This window comes from Quercus robur, chromosome 7 (assembly GCF_932294415.1).
Source record: "Quercus robur chromosome 7, dhQueRobu3.1, whole genome shotgun sequence".
Lineage (NCBI taxonomy): Eukaryota > Viridiplantae > Streptophyta > Magnoliopsida > Fagales > Fagaceae > Quercus > Quercus robur.
In genome coordinates this window covers 21,580,104-21,586,204 of record NC_065540.1, presented here as the reverse complement: position 1 = coordinate 21,586,204, position 6,101 = coordinate 21,580,104, and positions in this window count along the sequence as shown.

Sequence of the window (6,101 nt, the reverse complement as noted above, 5' to 3'; positions counted from 1 at the left end):
GTGGATTTTTGGTTTCTGTTTGGCGATGTAGCCTGCATTCTGGATCCAATCTTTAGTTAAGGGCTTACGAAAAATTGTCACTTTCATTTGACATTTTGTTATAGGTTCTAACGTAATTAAGACAATCTGTCTTTAAGTCTATTTCTCAATTGTCAATTCAAAATTTACAAAAAGGCTGGTATTTTATTTTTTGGGTTATTTAAATGGGTTAAGCAATTGACTTGGGTTCCGAAAATAGTTGTAATTAAGAAAAAGAAAAAAGGGCGACAGTTAGATTAACCTTCATGGTGTTTTACTGTTTTTAGTGGAATCATTTAGATGTCAAATTCTCTCTTCGTCATTGTAATTATTGAGGAAAAGGAATAATTATTGAATTAACAAAAGAGAAAAAGGAAAAAGGTGGGAGCCCAATGGTGTGCTTATAAAAAGAAGCAAAAGTCTCATTCTTGTTTAAGGAACTCTACAAGGTTCAAAGGTTAATAGGGATGGCCCGGATGGGGGGGGGGGGGGGGGGGGGGGTGTGACTGTAATACTCTCGTATCCACTCATTTCTCTTTCCTTTTTGTTGCTTCGCTTTGAACGTATCTGATAGTTTTGGGAGGTGCTATTATATACAAGTCAATATTTTGTAGTTGCTTCGCTTTGAACGTATCTGATAGTTTTGGGAGGTGCTATTATATACAAGTCAATATTTTGTAGTTGTGTTTGTAAGATCATAATGGAGAGGCTCATTAGAACAAAACGCTTAAACCGTGGATAATCGGTTTCTGCCGCTTATACCTTTCAACTTCTTTACTACACCTCAAGTCCAAAAAAAAAAAAAAAAAAAAGAAAAAGAAAAATTGTAGCCTACAGTGTCCAAAGATTCAATTCAACTTTAATGATAACTTGGATCGAAAGTTATGCAGTTGCATAGACAAATTGCATGCATTCAATTGGTATATAGCTTACATGCAAGCTCAAAATGGGTTTGGGTTGGGCATAAATGGGTGGAGTACATAAAACTCACTTACCCATTCTAACACATTCTACTAATTAATTATAAGTCAAATTTCGTCCAACCCAATTATTATAGGTAAAACCTATTCAATTAAATTACCAAAATACCCTTAAATCTATAAAATTACCAAAATGCACCTAAATTTTCAAAATGACCAAAATACTACCCAAGACCCTTTAAAATGACCAAAATACACATAAAATCTAAAAATGACCAAAATACCATTAGAACCTTAAAAAAAAATGATAGAAATGGCCTTGAAGCCTAAAAAATGACTAAAATACACTTAGAACCTAAAAAATGTCTAAAATGATCCCAAAACCTAAAAATTTACTGAAATACCCTTAGAACTTAGAAAATGACCAAAATACCCCTGAAACCTAAAAAAAGACCGAAATACCCCTTAAAACTTCCAAAATACCCCTAAATCTAGAAAATGATCAAAATGACCCTGAAACCTAAAAATTAATTGAAATGCCCATAGAACCTAAAAAAAAAAAAAAAAAAAAGATTAAAATACCTCTGAAACCTAAAAATGATCAAAATACCCTTAGAACCTAAAAAAATAATTGAAATATCCCTGAAACCTAAAAAATGAAAGAAATGACCTAGAAACCTAGAAAATGATCGAAAACATGTTTAAAGCCGTTGATTTCAACTCCTAATAAGAAGATAATGTGCATCATTATAATGTATAATGCACATGACTCACTCAATTCAACCAACCAAATAAATTATAGGTAGTGCATATGACAATAAAAGTTGACACATCTATTAGGGGTTGAAGCCAAAAGCTTTGAACATGTTTGGAGAAAAACTTTATCCTAAAGTTTGTGTTAAAAGGTCCATCCATGTTGTTAACTATTGTTTGATATAAGTTGAGATTTGTAACAGTCATATTTCATGTGATTGGCATATCCTATAGACAAAATGCTCTTTATATGCAATTGAGTGTTTGTTTCTAAGTGTGTTCAAGAAGACCTTGAGTTTGAATAACAAGTGGTATTATTGAAAACACAAAACTGCTCAAGAAACTATTTAAGAAAAGCTGAAACTGCAGGTCTCGATACCTTCTTGATACCTATCATTAATTGAGAGTTAATGTGATGCAGTTCATTTTTAAATCTATTTGTTACTAGCTTCTGTTGTATAATAAATAATTTTTGGTTTTACTTTTAATAGCCTTTATCACTTGTAACAAAAAGTTAGTTAGCTGATAGGTTATTAGTGATAAGTGCAATAGCCTTTTAGTTAGTTAGAAAAGTTAGTTAGGCTTTGGCCAAATCACATGGCAGTCACATGGTGGGTTCTTGTAACTAACTCAGCAGCTTGCTTATGTAACTATAAATAAGCAAGGTTGCCTTCATTGTAACTAGTTGAATTTGAATCCAAGAAATCTACCTATGAGGTATTATTCCAAGAGTGTGTCTCTTGAAGAGTTAGTGAATTCTTTCTTTTCTCTAAGCAACTTAGCTTTCTAAAACATCTTTCACTTTCACCATTTTTTCCTCCATCATAATTTGGTATCAGAGCTTGAGATCCTTAGGATTCAAGTTGGTTTGCAATTTGTTTCATCATTTCTGTCATAAAAAACCTATCAAGATCCTATCTTGATTTCATTTTCTTATCCTCTACTAGTGAGCCTAAGAATTTGTGAAGATGGCACCGATAGTTTGCAATAGAAGGAACAAGAAAGGTATTGCAGTACATGAACCTGAGGTGTAGGTTCAACCTAGGCAGCAACCGCAACCACACTAAGGAGAACCCCAGGTGACATTGGAGCAGACTGTGGAGCTACTAAGGGGGCATCTTGCTACCTTGACTGAGGAAGTGAGAAGAAACTGGCGTTATCATCCTAGAAATGATGATGAACCTGTTGAAGATGCTGAAACTGACAGTCAAAACAACTTTAGTAACCCAATTGGTTAGCCTAGAAGAGGCGTTCTAAGGCAAGTGCCTAGTCTCCAAGGGGAGAACCAAAATGGGAATCTAACTTCAAGATTGAGTTACCTGAGTTCTATGGTAGCTAAAATCATGAAGAATTCATGGATTGACTTAACCAAATGGAAAGAATCTTTGATTTCCATGAGGTGCCAGATTCCAAGAAGGTGAAGTTGATCTCTATCAAGTTGAGGGGGAGAGCTTCAGCTTGGTAGGAACAACTCCAAGTTCAAAGAGTTAGGAGAGGTAAAAGAAAGATCCGAGATTGGTGCAAGATGAAATAGAAAATGAGAGACCAATTTCTGCCTTTCAATTATATGCAGTCCTTGTACAAATAATTGCATAATTTGAGGCAACATGGTAGTGTGGAAGAGTATACAGAGGCATTTTATCAACTGGTAGCTCGAGTAGACTTGAATGAGAGTGAAGAGCAGATGGTTGTAAGGTTCTTGAGTGGTCTTAAACCACCAATTCAAGATGCCTTATCTTTGCACCAACTATTGTCTGTTTTTGAAGCTTACAATAGAGCCTTGATGTTTGAGAAGCAACTTGCAAGAAAAGCTTTTGTGAAATTCCAAGTTTATGGTGGTAGTAGAAGTACCTAAGTTAGCACTCAAGGAAGGCCAACTACTAATAGTGCACAACCTTTCAAGATTGAGAGTGCAGGTCTGCCTTCAATTTTTGGTGCAGCCAAACTAGTCCTAAAGAAGCACAAAGTTTTACATTTAAGTGCTACAAGTGTGGAGAAGCTGGGCACAAGGCCACAGATTGCAAGAAAGGGGGAGTTAGTGCTCAAGGCAAGGGTAAAGCTTTGATGATTGAAGGTTGTGAAGACCAGGAAGATGAAGAATTTCCAATGTATGAAGAAGGAATTGTTATAGGTGACACAGATGAGGAAGAAGGCCCTGTTAGCACCAAAATAGGAGGAGTAGGAGGATTGGTTGAGGAGTAACATTTTTCACACCACTTGTAATATTGGTGACAGGATTTGCAACTTAGTTATTGATGGGGGAAGTTGTGAAAATGTGGTTTCTGAAGAAGTTGTTGATAAACTTGGTTTAAAGACTGAAGATCATCCTTACCCCTACAAACTGACATGGCTTAAGACAGGCAATGATATAAGAGTTTCCAAGAGATGCATGGTCTCCTTTTCAATTAGGAAGAAGTTCCAAGATTCAGTTTTTTGTGATGTAGTGAAGATGGATGCATGCCATTTGCTGTTGGGAAGGCCTTGGCAGTATGATAGGCACACCAACCATGATGGAAGGAAGAACACCTACAGCTTATACAAGGATGGACTGCATTACACCCTACTGCCCATGAAAGAAAAGGTGATTCTTAAAACTCCTACTACTGTACAGCCTAATTCTTTGCTTGTTGTCAAGAAATTTGCACAAGAAACTCTAGCAACTGGTGTGGTTTACATGTTATTGACTGCATTAGAGTTAGATGTTATGATAGTGCCTCAATCTATAAAGGAGTTGATCAAGTCTTTTGAGGATGTCTTCCCTAATGAATTACCTATTGAATTGCCTCTTATGAGAGACATACAACATGCCATTGATTTCATTCCAGGTTCTGCATTACCTAATAGGGCAGCCTATAGGATGACACCAATGGAAAATGATGAACTTAATAGGCAAGTGCAAGAACTATTGGACAAGGGATATATTAGGCCAAGTATTAGTCCATGTGCTGTACCAACTCTCTTAACCCCTAAGAAGGATGGTAGTTGGAGAATGTGTGTTGACAGTAGAGCCATTAACAAAATCACAATCAAATATCGGTTTCCTATACCTAGGCTAGATGATATGCTTGACTATCTAGCTAGTTCTAAAATCTTTTTCGAGATAGATCTTAGAAGTGGCTATCATCAAATTCGGATTAAGCCAGGGAATGAGTGGAAGACTGCCTTTAAGACTCATAGTGGGCTATATGAGTGGTTTGTCGTGCCTTTTGGTCTTACTAATGCACCCTCTACTTTCATGAGGGTAATGACTCAAATGTTGCAGCCTTTGCTTGGTGTATGTGTTGTAGTTTACTTTGATGATATATTGGTATATAGCAAGACTTTGAATGATCATGTGAATCATTTGCAATCTGTGTTTGAGTTGCTAAGAAGGGATAAGTTCTATGCAAATACCAAGAAATGTACCTTTGTAGTAGGTGAGATAGGTTTTCTTGGGTATGTGGTGACTGACAAGGGAATTGCAATGGATGAGGGGAAGGTTAAGGCCATTCTAGATTGGCTTGTTCCAAGATCTGTGGCTGAAGTAAGAAGCTTCCATGGGTTAACATTTTACAAGAGATTCATCAAAGGGTTTAGCACAATTGCAGCACCACTCATTGACTGTCTCAAGTTGTCTACTTTTGCGTGGGATGAGGCTAAGTAGCAAAGTTTTGAGTCCTTGAAAGTTGCCCTTACTACAACACTAGTATTGCAGGCTCTTGACTTTGAAAAGATCTTTGAATTGGATTGTGATGCTTCTAGAGTTGGCATAGGGGGTGTTCTCAGTCAAAAGGGCAAGCCAGTGGCCTATTTTAGTGAAAAACTCAATTCAGCCAAAACCTGGTGGTTTTAAACCATTTATATCCATTTATGTCCTAGAGGTTTAAAACCTGGTGGAAAATCCACTAGTTCCCATGTATGATTTTGTAAGATGGATTCAATCTCACTATTGACAGCTTCTTTCTAGAAAGGCACCTCAGGTGTATAAATAGCTTCCTTGAAGCTTTGAGGTTCATCTTCTAACATATAAGTTAGAAAATTCAGACCAAATGATTTTGATGTTTTAGCCCTCTTACTGCATCTAGGCTTAACCTCATTCCTCTCTTTCATCAACTCTTGATCATGAGAGGTACTAGACATAGACTCAAAGTTTCTCTTATGAGAACTTGATTCTTGTGTGGATTTGTAAGGAAATATATCTTCAAAAAATACAGCATTCCTTGATTCAATAATAGTATTCGCATTCATGTCAGGAATGTCAGATTTATGAATTAGAAACTGATATGCATTGCTATTATGAGCATAACCAATGAAAACACAATCCACTGATTTTGATCCTATCTTTATCTTTTTAGGAGTAGGGATAGCCACCTTTGTCAGACACCACCACACCTTTAAGAATTGATAGGAAGGCATTTTACCTTTCCATAA